Source organism: Sparus aurata, chromosome 6, assembly GCF_900880675.1.
Source record: "Sparus aurata chromosome 6, fSpaAur1.1, whole genome shotgun sequence".
In the NCBI taxonomy this organism is placed as follows: domain Eukaryota; kingdom Metazoa; phylum Chordata; class Actinopteri; order Spariformes; family Sparidae; genus Sparus; species Sparus aurata.
In genome coordinates this window covers 31,226,232-31,241,177 of record NC_044192.1, presented here as the reverse complement: position 1 = coordinate 31,241,177, position 14,946 = coordinate 31,226,232, and the positions used below count along the sequence as shown (strand labels likewise).

The 14,946-nt window shown below is 43.0% G+C and overlaps 1 protein-coding gene across 10 annotated transcripts in view; it reads left to right on the top strand.

The window, feature by feature from the left end:
• Positions 1–14,946, top strand: part of foxp1b (forkhead box P1b) — a 167,604-nt gene that overhangs the window by 49,580 nt on the left and 103,078 nt on the right. For 8 of the 10 annotated variants that reach the window (XM_030420388.1, XM_030420377.1, XM_030420382.1 and 5 more), the window contains one exon: positions 11,674–11,753. The exons of the other annotated variants lie outside the window; for them this stretch is intronic. The gene's annotated coding sequence lies outside the window, so the exon portion shown is untranslated. The remainder of the gene's footprint in view (positions 1–11,673; positions 11,754–14,946) is intronic. 10 annotated transcript variants of the gene reach the window in all.

Here is a 14,946-nt window from a genome sequence, read left to right as displayed (position 1 = left end):
TGATAAATGGTAAATCTCTAATAATCTTAATACGGTTTTAACTGTTAACAAACAAGGAAAGGCTTCATAAACCATTAAATAAGCAATTGTAAAGGTGTATAAAAACTAGTTGCAACTTTACAATAAACAGTTACTCAATTAACATTTGCTTATTTGTTGACAGTTAAATAACCATTAATTTAAGTTTAATTAACTGTTAAGTTACTATGTATTAATGATGGTATATCATTTATCTCCCCTAGCTTTGCCTCAAGCTGAACATTTAATAAAACAAAGAAAAAAAAAATAGATTTTTTAGGCTTTGGGGAGACAAAACCATAACAGAAATCTTGATCAGAAAACCTTTTGCACATGTTTTTTGGTGTCTGGTAGATCTTACTTTTATAAGAATTCTCTTCCACAGCTGAATCAAAGGAACACATTATATTAACCAGTGTATTTGCCAACATAGCTGAACAGACGAAGAACACGATGTGTTGGAATGCAATGCAAAAGCACTAAAATCATTAACGTATATACACATATAACGTATAACACATCTTCACTCTCCATCATCCTGGCAGACACAAAGGGGCGGTGAGAGGAAGAAGGACGGAGGGGCAGGAGAAGGCCCCGGCCACCATGTGACAGGGTTAAACATAGTGAAGGACCGTCGGTACAGGCTGTGACATCTGTAGCCACCGCCGCCGCACACTGTAATTAAGAGGAATCTCTCGTTTTTAATTCTATATGCTGTGCAATAACAGCCCCCAGTAATGAATAATTTAAGGAATAAGGGAGGCTGTTACTCGACGCTTTTTCACTTTGTGTTTAAATTTAGCTGGTGTCATTGTCCAGCAGTGTGATTAATAGTTTATCAGTCCCGACTATACATCTCCATGAAATATCTCTTTCCGTCTGTCATTAAACTGCACATGGAAATTGGTTAGATTTTCAATCAGGCATAGCTTGGACTGAAAAAAAAAAAAAAAAGAGGGACAATTACCGAAGGAAATAGCCACAAAGATGTACTCACATGCAGGTAAGGCTGTGACCCAATACAGGACATCATTTATGGAATAAGTCTTTGTAGCACTGTGCGTCTGCACACTTCTCCCTTGAAAAATGATACTTGTTTTGCATGAAAATTGGATTGAGAGCTCATACGAGGCACAATGCGCACGCTAGATGTGGTTGCAAATGAGCCCGAGGTATGTAGCGGGGAAAGTGAGTTGTGAGAGAGGGGCCTACCGCAAGGGGTTGACCAGTGAGCCAGAGATTGGCTTGCCTGTCAAATAAAGATTAGGCCCTTATTTCACCATCTAATCCCTGTAAATCTCTTACGGAGGAACTCGGGCCGTTCAGGGCTTTTAATGGAGCAGCAGAAGCTTCACAGCCTGCGTGTCTTCCTTATCTGTGAATGTACACATGTAGATACAGCAACCTGCCGTTCCCTCTTTAGTCGGTGTGTTTAACTCGGGATTACCGAGGAGTTTACGGCGAAACAAGGTTGCTATGATTTTTTATTTTATTATTTTTTTCATGATTTCATTAATTTTTTTTTGTTAGCTTTTATCGCTAACAAGCAGCCATAGCCCTGACGGTTAGATTTAGCTTTAACTTGGTGCTGTAATGGGACTTCCTCGGCTTAATTTTTTCTCACATTTAGTTATTGAATGTCTCCATTCCCCCCCCCCCCCCCCCCCCCCTGCAAATATGCTGAACATTCTTTTTATTGAATTATTAATGTGTATATTGAATTATTGAAGGAAGATAATTTCTGATCAGATTAATATTAACTCCCTGTGAAATATTAATGGCTGATGTTAAAAACGATGAACTTAGGGATCTATTAATATAATCATAAACAGACACAGTAAAAAGTGGCATGGAGTCAAATGTGCTGGAACCGCTCCGATCCCTTTTTAATGCGCTTTCCCTTGAGGTCGCTGAATATGAAATATTGCACGTGTCGACTTTGTGCTCAGACGCTCGGCTCGTGTCATTGGCCAGTCCTGCCCCGGGGCTGATGGCGGTGTCACAGGGGGGGCATTCACCAGCGTTTGTCTGCAGGTTATCATTGTCACCTTGTCCACTGATGACCTGAACTATGGCCAGGGGAAAAGTTGCAAAGATGTTTTGGTGTTAATATTGGGCTGGCCCTTTTATCACCCCTGCTGATTGGCAGAGCTCCTCTGCCAGCTCTAGTATTCAGCTCCACCTCCCTGCTCTCGCTCTGAGGGCGGGTGGCTGAACTCAGATCAGACTGCTGTCTGCTGTACCTTTTTTTTCTTTTTTTTTTGTCACTAAAGGTGTCGCAAAGTAAATTTCATCGAGCGGGCCTAGAGGAGGTTAAATCCAGTCTTTTGTCAGTTTTGATTAAAACTCCCTTTAGATTAATGATATTCAGCAAAGATTTGATATATCATTTGCAATTCTTTGGTTTGTTATTACGAACTGCCGATTGTATTCATAAAATATGGAAATCAGAAAAAAAATAAACCATTATTGTAACATAATGGCAAGCACCTAGGAAATATGGTTACATTAATTATGTTTTAAATGCTAATGCCAGTGACGAACATAATAACCAAGACATGAAAGAGTCTCTATTCAAAATCTGATAGCCAGGGAGAAGCAAATTATTTCAAATATTTGATATTTAAATTATTTTCAAATGAACAGAGACATGAGTAGAGCAGAGGCGAGTAGTTTCCCCTGGTGATCCTCCGGGCGTCTTTGTTTCCTTGGTGTGTCTCCAGCTCATTAATGTTCCAAGCATGTGAGAGAACCAGACCATACTGCGTAACCCATAGCTGGGTGACACCCCGGGCCCCAACACACACACATATACAGTACACACGCACATACGCAAGAATCCCTCAGCCGTTTAAAGTCCACTGGCTCTTTCAGGAAGTGATGGCCGCCGAGCTGTCCTGATTAAAATGACAATAGTCTAATTAACTCGACCTCAGTCTCAGCGCACTAGAACGGCTGATGGCTCGCCGGTTCCTGTTTGAAAACCCTTTGTCTCCTCGTCGTCCAAAAATATGACTTTATCCCCCCCCCTCCCTCCCAAGCAAAATGCCTCAACCCCGTTTGACGAGATTTGCTAATGGCAATTATTTCTCATAAGCTAATTAAATCTAGGCAAAGTTTTCCATCCTTTTTTTTTCTCCTTATGTGCAATCCTCCAGGGATTTATCATTTGGGGGGGGGGGGGTTCAGTATCACAAGCACCTTCAAGCTATCTCGGTCGTTTAGATTATACACAATTCCAAAGTGGTGTTTTGATGTTTAACCTGATTTTTGTTCCAAGCATTTTAGTCATTTCCCACTCCAGTCATCTCGGTGAGTGTACGTTGGCCTCTACTCCGCTGGTCAACAGGCCAAAACAGCCGATAGAAAAAGGTCAAAGTTGGCACGCTCGAGCAAAAGGAGTCAGTTTTATAATCTCTCGCCCTCTGCACCCGGCAATATTCGAAAATGAGACTTCACTTGCGCCCCCGTGATTCCTTTGCATTATTCGATTGACTCATCTAAAGCGCCGAGGAGAGAGAAAAAAGAACAACAACATTAAAACAAAAAAACTTTAATGACCGAAGAAGAAACCCGCTTTTTGTTCTATTATCCTTCTGTTGGTGATTAAGGTCTATAGGGAGATAATTACGCTTTAGTCTGGAGTTAATGAAACGAAAACTTCTCTTTTCTTGTGAAAGAGGACGGGCGGATCTTTTTGTGCCGCTATCGCGCAGACATCTCCCACCCTTGACAAGGCACGGGGAGAATTGGTTTTGTTTTAAGGTTGCGGCCCCCTCCGCCGCCTGTCAGTCCGTGGCTGATATGAGCGATCTGTGAATGAAGCCCCGAGTCAATGAGGTCTGCCTCCGCTGCACTGTTGCATCTGCCTACCTGTGAGACATCAAATGAAAACATCACAACAGGTCATGTGGGATACGCGGCCGATTTGAATAGAAAGGATATGTCTACATTCCGCGCTCCTCGTTGTAGCGTTGTTACAGCACTCACAGCAACAAGCATGTGTTCGCCAGCGAGTGACCCCGCGCTGTTGAGCATAAAAGAAACGCACACATTTGGATTTATCACACGGCAGCACGGGAGCCATGTGTGTCATCTGACTCGAGACGCCTCCTCGGAGCACGCGGAGGTGTTGACCGAGCCGTTGTCTGGTATGCCCAGTCCGCACGGCGCAAGTGGTGGCCAGAGAGCACATATGAAGCTGTCCTTGTGGAAGTTCACATCTGGTGTGTGTGTGCGTGTGTGTGTGTGTGTGACTGTGGGGCAGCGTCCCCCCTCCGCCAGCACTCTCACATTTCATCATCTGTTCTCCAGCGCCAGGGTGCTCCGGCACAAGTTGGCCGCTCTGGATCCATCTGTTGTTATTATTTTCCACTGATAATTGGCTTGAACAATGGAATGCCTGTGTCCCCCCCCCCCCCCCCACTCGCCTTTGAAACCCTACACCCTGTTTATTTTCCAGAGCTCTCGTTCCTGCTCTCCGACTCCCCTCAATTTCTCCCTCTCTTCCCCTTTTTTACAGCCTGCCCTCGCCCAGTGTCACCTCTCCCTTTCCCCCCCCCACCCCCACCCCAGTGATCCGTTCGAGAGGGTTTCACATGAAAATGACATATTTGACTGGCCACATCAGTATGTGTCACTCAGCATCTGACGCCACTCTGCAGATTTTCTGGAGGGGCTCAGCTCCCATTCTCCTCTTTTTTTTTTCTTTTTTTTTTACTCTGACAGCGCCCCCCCTCCCCTCCAACACCACACGCTTCTGCATTCCTGTCCTAAATGAGAAAAAAAAAAAGGCAGAGGGGAAGACAGACAGATAGATGAAGAGACTGAGAGGGAGGCTTTAGAAAAGAAAGACATGGACAATGGACCTTAGTATAAATCAATTTTTATGCTGATTGAAATTCAGCTTTTATTTTTTTCCCCATTTCCACCAGGAGGTGTGTGGACGAGCAGCGTATGTAAAGTTGTATTAAAGGATCACAAGGTGTGTTATTTTATGTTTTTTTTTTTTTTAGATCCAGGACATCATTTAATGAAGAGCCACACCAAAAAAAAAAAAGAAGAAAAAAATGACCCACTTAAATTAATTAAATTTGATATTTTATGTTTTAATTAGTGTTTTAGGTTGTAATTAAGCAGTTTCACGTTGAAGTCTTCATGCTCTGGTCACATCCTTGAATGGTTTTGTTTCAATATGAGTTTTATCAACAATCTGACAAAGTCCATTGGCAAAATAATTAGCTCATGTAGCCCACAAAACATTTCTGGAACTTCACGTCAAAACAGCGTCGCAACACATTTGAAGTGGATTGGGACTTAAAAAGTGTCTCCATACGGCTTGTCCACTGTACACGAGCTCATGCACTCACTCCAGAAAGGGTGCGAGCTAATGCTTTAAGCTTAGCTGCTGCAGTGAAGACTGAAAAAGGTGTAAATAACGTCTTTCTGATCCATTTGGGATCTTGGGGTCTTCTGTGTAGCTGTTGTTCTGCTTCTTGTTCTGTATATGTTTTAAAGCAAATCCCCGTCTACCTCAGTTGTTTGGGAGAAGGCTGCAACGCTGCAAACCTTTGCCGTGAGGAAGAAGAAAGAAATATTTTGTGGACTACAAAAACTTTCCCCAGCTTTCCATTGGCATGAAGATGAGTAGATAATGAGGGAATGTTCCTTTTCGGGTGAACCTTTTCTTTGAAAGGAGAATTCTCATGCACAGTATCAGACAAGACAATCACGGCAGAAGAAGAAAAAAAACAAAGTAGTTTCAGTTAGGAAATCTTTGCACATTTGTTTTTTCTACAAACTTCTGTTCTTCTCATTAAGGACATCATGGAGGACTGAGGAAGTATTTTCTTTCTTTTTTCCTCCTTCCCCTTCCTTTTGTTCTGCCTCGTGTGACCGTGTTGATGTTCATTTGTTCTGCCTGCTCTTGTCTAATTAAAAGAGGCCAGGACAGGTAGGGCTCTCAGCAGGCATCTGCTCTGAGCCAGTTCTTCATTTGCAGAGTGTTTGTGTTTATGCAAAGGGGCCCTCTTCCTGCATATTTAATCTGGAGCAGGGCACCAGCTTTTGTTGTGTTAGGCCCACATACCTCCAGTCCCTCTCAACACCGCAGCCTGGACTCTGGCTCTCTCTCTCTCTCTCTCACACACACGCACGCACACACACACACACGCGCACACACACACACGTGCAAACACACTCAACTACCACACACTACTTCAACTACTCCATACCTGCTACTTTCACTGGCAGCTTTCTCCTCTTCTTCAGAAGTGGATTTGAAAACACTCGCTGCTTGGAGGGACTCTGCATCAATACACAGTTTCACGAACATGATAAAAGTCTGTTTAACTGTTCAGGGGTAAGTCTGTAAAGATTTCATTATCTTTCCACACTTTTCTTCTCCCACTCACGCCTTTTATGGGACGCTGGTGGATGTGTTTGTGTGTGTGTGTGCGTGTGTGTGCGCGTGCATGCCCTCCATGCGGATGTGTTTTGTAGGTGTGTTCTTTAAGTGATTGACAGAGTTGGTATATGTGATGTACAGTAGATATAAAGCAATGGGTTTAACTATAAAACCGGAGGATGAGTCATAACAAGTTTAGGTTGTCTGTAGCGCCGGAACATATTTTCAGCCTCCAGCTTCTTCTTTCTAAGAATTTTATTTTGTATCTTATATAAGCGTAAACTAAATATTTTTGAGTTTCAGACTATTTGTCAGACAAAATAAGACATTTTCAAGATGACATTTTGAGTTTTTCAGAAACTGTGATTGACATTTTTCACTATTTACTGACACTGATGAGATAAAAAAAACAAATCACTTGATAATCAAGACAGTAGTTGACAGAATAATTCAACTAGAATGGCACTCAGTAGAGTGCATTCTTTCGCCAAGACCCAACAGTCCCTTTTGATTTCATCAAGGCAAATCCAATGTCAAATAAAACATTTAAATCCACTAGATCCAGATTTGTATTCTGCGTCAAATCAGAAAAAAATGGGCTGCAGCATAACACCAGAGTAACTTTTAACTGGTGCTAACTGTAGCTGCTGTAGGTGAGGGGCTAGCTAATTAGCATGCTTACTACGAAAGATATCTCTGTCCTCGACATAATGTCAGAGCTGTTGATTGATTCAGTTCATTTTTCCATGTTTTAAGCTAAAACTTCTAAATAAAGTCAGAAAAGTTCCTGGATCCGTCCCTTTTATCTGGATCCACACCAAATGTTAATGAGGTGTATGCTGTGCTGAGACCCATCCTCCATCCAAGTTTGGTTGCAACCCTGTCAGTAGTATTTGTGTCATCCCGATGACAAAACACAACCTCCTTGGTGAAGGTAATAAAGTAATTGTTTGTCGCTGACCTATTTGTATGTGGGTGTTGAAACTTCAAGCCTAAATGCATTCAGCACAGACAATAGAGATGAAGCCTGCGTGTTCAAAGAGCCTGAATGAGAAAATATGTATATATATTTTTATTATTATTATTCTTATTTTTATGTATTTATTTAATCTACTCACTTTACATTTTGTCTCATTTATTTTATTTATTTTCATTTTATTATATTTAATTTTTTTTCCCTCTGTCCCTACTTGTGCCATGTTGTACATATGTATGTTCACATTTGTCAGGTGTACCGCACCTTAAAAAAGAAAAAGACAAAAAAACTTAGTTTTGTCGTCAGTAAATCTTGATTGCGGTGAGAATGAACAAAACGGGTGTTTAGTTTAACCTTAATCTGTAAGTTTAAAACTCACAAATGAGCGGAAAACTCTGTATTTGCGTAGCCCTGATGTGGGTGTGCTGAAGGTGTATACGTGTGAGCTAATGTGCAGAAATCTTTCCCTTTTGTCAGTGCAGCAGCAGGGTTGGAGGCTGGAGGTGACAGTCAGCGCTAACCCCATGGTGATGCGTGAGGGTATTAGTTCCCCCCCTCAGTCGTCGCCTCTCGATCTCCCTTTGTCTTTGTCTGTGGAAATGGAATCTACAGCTTATTGATATTAATAGCGCAGAGGATCTGTGGTCGGAGAGGAGCCGGGACCCGGGCGAGAGTGGAAACTTGATACGCCGGGGTAGAATTGACAGTCCTCCTACTTGACAAGGTGGAAAAGGGGTTGTTTTTTAAAAAAAAAAAGGATTGCGTAATGAGTGTGTGTGATTAGGGTTGAACTTTTTGACTGACGTAATTTCAGGTGTGAGAAACCTTTGAATGCCCCGGCTGTGACTCCTCAGCAGACACAATCACTCACAAAGTTTTCTGCTGTTTTTGTCTCACGGATCAATAGATTAGACTTCCCAAAGACACCGTGCACTGGATATCAACCTGATAGGACTTTCTGTATTCAATGAGCTCATTTAAATAGTGTGAAGAAATGTGTGGCCTTGTTTGTTTTGGGTTTGGAGTGAAATTCCACTTCCTTGGTATTAAGGCTGCAAAGCTCTCTGTGTGCACTCTGTGTACTTTGTTCTTAGCTCAGCAAAATGTGAGGGCAGGTCCAAAGAATCTGGGGGGATCAGACAGGCCTGACATTCACCAGACTGCGCTGCTGCCTTTTAAGCTTAGAAAAAAAAAAAGAATCAGGGAAAAAAAAGCAGGCAGAATAAGGGCCGGCTGGATTGAAGTTGGGTTTAATTGGTGGGTTTTGAGTCTGTTTGCGTGTCAGAAAATGCTGTTGTTTACAGTCTGTGTGGGTGTTACAATATAATGCCAGCATCCTGCCAATCACATCAAAAACACTGCTTGTTTTTTCACTTTTCCTCTGTTTTCGAACGCCGACTTTTTCTCCGTCTTTTACGAGACTTAGCCATGTTTTTCATTTAATCAGTCCTTCTTAATAAAAGAGAGGAGAAGAAAAGAGGAGGGGGGGGGGAATAGTGTGCAGTCAGCCCTTTCAGCGGCAGCGGATCAGATCGTACAGTGAGCAGCTGCGTTTGTTGAGAAGTGAGTCATGCTTTAGATTTTCCTGTGTTTCGGAGCACAGACAGTGACTTGGAAAATCTGCTGCACACACCCTAAAAACAAACACCAGTGACCCTGTATATAGATATCACTGACTCGACACAACTACGCCCTCTTCTTATTTACACAATGCTCTTAATACGGATCCACCAGCCTGGAGGAGTGTTAACCAGGGCCACTGCTTTTCCTTGGTTTTTTTTTTTTTTTTCTGTTTCTTTTAGTCACACACATGTAGGCCCGGGCATGATAAATAGATGGTGTGAATCCATTCAGGTGCTGATACTAAGTGATCGAAACATCCTGCACAGGCTGTAAAGAAGCGAGAGACAACTCTGGCAGCCTCCTATTGACAACCATTGAGTTGAGCATTAATTAATATGGTAATGATGTGTGAAGGTTCATTAACGAGCCGCCACAGAAGTAGCCACAGATACAGTATTAAGCGTGCTCGGAGTAATTAATGGAATAACTTTACTTAGTGGTAAATATTCATGGGGCCCTCATCTTTTTGTGTGCGCCGTGTGAAGAGAGAGGAGAGCCTGTCCATTAGAGGAGCTGAAGAGCTGTCCACAGTGAATGCGGGCCTTTTGTTGGGATCGGGTACGTTTCAGTGGAGGGGTATTAATTCATATTTTGAACATGCAATCTTACAACAAAGCCAAAGGCACCGATAACATACCTGGGACTAGAGAGCATATTGTGAAGCCGTGACCCCCCCTCCCCGCAAATAGGGAAGTCCACTTCACAGGTTTGTGGACGGAATGAAATGAGTCTTTGTTCGCGCTCAGATGTAGCCGCAGCGGTTCATTACCATCGCAAAAAACCCTTCTGATTGTCCACTGCCTCTTAAAATAGGGTGTTTGCATGTTTTTTCCCCCCCCCCCCTCCCACAATTACAGTGAAGCCTGCGGTATTTGCATAGAGAGTGGAAACATTTATTTGGATCACCTGATCCTCTGAAGGTATCAGGCTAGCGGTCGCGCACACAAAAGTTGTGACACTACCACGAGATATTTCTCCGTCAAAAGTCTTTGTTGTGCTATTTTCCACTTTGTTTAACACCGCACACCTACAAGACTTTACAAGGGAACCTTGCAAAATGCTCCTTAGTTTCCTTTGTCTTTTGAAATTGTTGCATTTTGATTCATCTTCTCAGTTTAAGCCTCTTACAGAGCATGCACATAACCCACCCAGGTGGGTAATTATCTCAACCAGGAGTTGTTCTATTCCCTAAAATCTCAATGTGGGAGTGTGTGATGGGCTCGGTTTTCCCAACCGGGCGAAGCAGCGTGTGCTTGTTTATCCTCACCCTACGTTCTCCGCACCCCCACTGTTCTAAATGGCAATATTACAGCCTTGTGCTGTTTGAAATGGAGACAATTATCTGTTTAGGCATTACAAGATGGGCATTATATTACAAGGAGAAAAGGCGTACAGCTGCTATCAGGATCCCGTTGTTGCCTTTTCTCTCCAATACAAATTTTCCGTCATTAAAATGATGGAACATTTATCTAAATGGATGTTATGCGTTGGGTAAACTCATTTAGCTCCCGGGGCTCTTTCAGGTGATGGGAATTAATGATGTTTAGTAGTTTGAAACTGAAAATATCTGTCATTTGTCACCACTCGCCATTGATTTACGATTGCATTGATGATATGTTAATTGAAGTGTAATGAATCACAATAATAGGGTAGTTGGGTGGGAATGGTCCATTTTCGATGATTGTTCAACCCTCAGTAGAGTTCAGAGCGAGCTGCGTGTTGACTCGCGTTTTCAACGAGGGCATTTAACACATAATTAATGCTGCAACCGGGCAAGTTGGACCAGTGTGTTGTTTTATCTGTGCTCAGTCTGCTTTAGATAAACACTCGCACAAGCGCCTGGCCGCAGTTTTGACTGCCAAATGTAAACGGCAAAAAGGAACGGTGGGAGAGGGAGTCGGAGCCTCCCCCCTTTCGTATTTGGATATGCTTTAATGCTTTTATTCAAATGCACCTGAAATATTGCCCCACAGTCACTTCTCAGTTTACCATAAAAATAAGATTTTGTTTCCTTCTCTCTTCCTTTTTTTTTTTTCCCCCCCCCCTTCTTTCCTTGCCTGGGTTGAGTGCTCAGTTAGGAAAGCTGTGTGCATGCAGATCAGGGCCGCCCAGGGGGAGTTGAGTCAGGGCAGAGCAGGTACAGGTACACTGTGTTCACCACCAGGGGGGGGAGCAAGAAGGGCCCCTACTGTGTGCAATATGAAGAGTTTTTGTCTTGCAAATAAACTGCTCGCTCGCATCAGACAGCCCCATTGTTCGTTTGCTATCATCGGTGGGTGTAGTTGTAGTTAACAGGCAGATGGAAATGTGGACAATAGTCGGCTACAGGACGATAAACGACAGGTGCCTCCGTCCCGCTCAGAACTGACGTGGTGGTGTAGCTGCAACGGAAGGTAGGCCCGACCGAAACGGCTCCATTGAAACAAAGGCAAAGGAAAGCTAACGGCACAGGAATTGATCTCTATCTGACAAACACGTGAAAGACTGCTTTTTTTTGCGCCGCTATGAATTCTGATCAAAAGCAACCTGTGGGCAGCGCTGGTTTACACCACAGTACTCTGTGTTCCTTTTGGGTGATGATGACATGGCATCTGATCTGCAGAGGTAATTATTTCACCACACTAAGTAATTCTCTATCATGTGTCTGCAGGGCAAAGGAGGCGGTTTTTTTTTTCACCACCACGGCTCGGGAACTGAAGATTGCTTTAAATAAGCAAGTCATCGTAGAAGGTAAACACACAATCATTCACCAGACTGCAGCCCCCTGCATGTATGCAAATGCTGTATTGAATTGGCTTAATAATTACCTGAATGCGGTGTGGTTGTCTTGTTTGTGTACTGTATGTGGAGCCCGAGGGTGGGAGGGTTGTTACTGGTGGCGGGGTGGGGTGGGGGGGGCTCGACAGGTGCACTCTGTCAGGGTTTTGAGTGGTTTGTAGCACGGCGAGCAATAAGAGGACAGTTCAGCTGAAGGTCAAACTGGACTCGGCAACAAGTCGGAGATGTTTGAGTTCGCTTTACGCCGCTCAGTGTGGAGATCTCTGTCTGTGTGTGCGTGTTGACGTTTGTCGGGAAAAGCTGAAATATGGTAATGCCGTGTTTACCAAACAACAGGGGGGGAGGTTTACCGCACTCTGTCATGCTATCGTTTGAGATCTCAGCCATTCTGGTGGATATCTCGTGTTTGCGCCTCACACCCGTCTCCCTATCTGAGGAGATTTGGGGCCCCCAGGATGTGAACTTTTGTCTGGAGTGATCTGGTGAGGTGGAGTGTTTGTGCGTGTGTGTGTGTGTTTTGTGAAGGGAGGGGGGGAGTCTTAACACTTCAGGAGCTCAGGGCTTCGTCGGAGGAGTGTGTCTGTTTTCTGTCTCGTGCAGCTTCAACCTCATTTCTTTACACTCGTTTTCTTTTTTTGTCCGTATCATTTCTTCCTCTCTGTCTCTCCCTCCGTCAGCATGTTGTGACTTGTAAGTAGGACATGTGCGGTGATGTGCCAAAATAACGACATGTGCATTTGAGCAGTGTCATCCTCGTTAGAAGACGTTACAGACCGTTCTAAGCGACAACATATGTGAAGTGTAACTTGAGTTTCGCAAGTAATATTTTGGGGGATTGCAGCTAAATATTTTGACATACACATTAGTAAAATTGGGAAGGATAGCGCTGCTTATTCTCACAGTTTTGTCTTGATGAAATATCTGTTTTCACAGAGTTATTTCCCTTTTCCATCGTGCTATAAACTTCTTCTAACAGTTTATATCATGTTTAATGTTCAAGGCCCAGTATGAAGGATTTAGGGGGTTGGCAGAATTTATTTTTAATATTGTTTAATCATCTGAAACTAAGAATTGTTTTGTTTTCATTACCGTAGAATCAGCTTTTTGGTATCTACAGAAAAAGCAGATCCTCTACCACAGAGTCCGCCATGTTTCACCGCCATGTTTTTACAGTAGCTCAGAAGGGACCAATCAAACGCTGCCTCTAGAGAGGACCATTCACAGTTTTTCTCGTCTTTAGCAGCCCCCGTAGGGAAGGATGTGATGATGGGTATTTTGAGCTGATGGACGATGCCATCGGCCCAACCTAATAGCTATCACCATTAGTCGTCTCCTACTAACCCCTGACCATCGTAACATTGTGATTTAAAAGGCTTTCCGCAAGAGAGCACAATTAAGAGGTGTGTCCCCTCAGAGTTGCCATAGGGCAAGAGGTGTTGTTGTTTGTGTTATGTAGGGAGAGGATATAAAAAGAAGTGTGTTGCTGCTCAGTGGACTTACATTACGTCTCCACATCCCATTCCTTATTTTCTTATTAAACCAGCTAAGTTAGGCGAACCTACAACACTCGGTTAAATTTGTGGCAGCAGTGTTTCTTTTCCCACTGGCTGCTGTTTTTGTCAGTTTTTCTTAGCTTAGCTTCCTTGGCTAGTCGGCAAAAAGCTGTTTTGTGCACACGAGGCTGAACAAAGCTAAGGTAAAGGACATGTGGTGCAGAGATGAGGATGCTTTCAAACCGGGCACAGGAATGTACGTCGGTGGTAGCAGGAGTTTCCTCTGCAGGCGGCTGGAGATTCATGTCAGAGCAATGGTGGAGGAGGAGCTAATAAGCAACTGCTGCCTTAAGACAACACTGAGGGGACACGCTGTCTCACATTCATAAGCAACGATGTCACCTTCCATCACGATGTTTCACTGTAGACATTCGTGAAATGCCAGTTTGTCAGACATCGCCCAACCCTACTGCAATATACCACTGAATCCTACACACTGGACTTTGAGATTCCTTCTAGTATAAGTTTGTGACGGGAAAATGTCCAAATTTAGCATATTGTTTACACTTCAGAGGACAAACAATTTAGCATTAGCGTTGACAATTATACAATTAACATGACATTAACCTAACTACTTCCTACATAGAGGGGTTGTTTTTCGAAAGTGTCGATACTTAAATACTTTTTCGATATGATATGTGAATTTGATGGTACTGGAGAAAGAAGCTAAAAAATGAAAATAAATAAATTTAAAATCAGATTTTTAACCCAAGGCCGGGCAGATGTGAGCATTATTCCAGATGTGTTGGTATGTGCGCATTGACTCTTTTTTTGTACACTGTGTCTAATAACTTTTTGAATAAGTAGGGATCGACTATCATTGTTTTTTTTTCAGGGCCAATACCAATTATTAGTAACCAAGGAGACGGACAAGGTAGTCGGAGCTGTTATAGATTTGCAGTCAAAATGAGTGTCAAAGTTGAGAATAACCAGTGATGGAACTTAACCAAATACGGTTTACTCAAGCACTGTACTTAAGTACAATTTTGAGGTACTTTTGTATTTACTATTGTCTGCTTCTTTATACTTCCACACTAACTTTATTCGATAACTTTAATTATTTTGCAGGTTGAGATTATTCAGTGCTGATAGGCTGTAACTTGTGACATGTACTGTAACCAGTCCGATAGTGTCGTGGGCGGGACATTGAGTGAGATCGCAGAGTGGTCACTGCAAACAGAGAAAGGATGCTGCGTTGAAGCCAAAGTAGTGCATTATCAAATCAGTGTTTTTTTAGTAGAAACTTGCTGCCCCTTTATTTGGCCAGGCCAAAAATAAGTCCATCCCTAGAACCAAGTAAGTTTTTGTTCTAGTTCCGTTATCACGACAACCAAAAAAAGCCTTTTGTGATAAATCATGTTCATCTTGAACATTAACTGCTGCGCCATCTACGTCGAGTTTGGAAAAAGCCAAAGCAGCTGCAACTGTCATCGTCACATTTAGCAAAATCTGCAGCGCTCTGTTCATCCCCGCAATCTGTTAAACAGCCCGTACTCCTCTTTTATTTGATCCAGACAGTCACCCCCACATTTGGAAAACAGAGACGTGGAGAAAATTGAAGCGTTGCTGCTGTTTATCTAGAGTGCATTCTC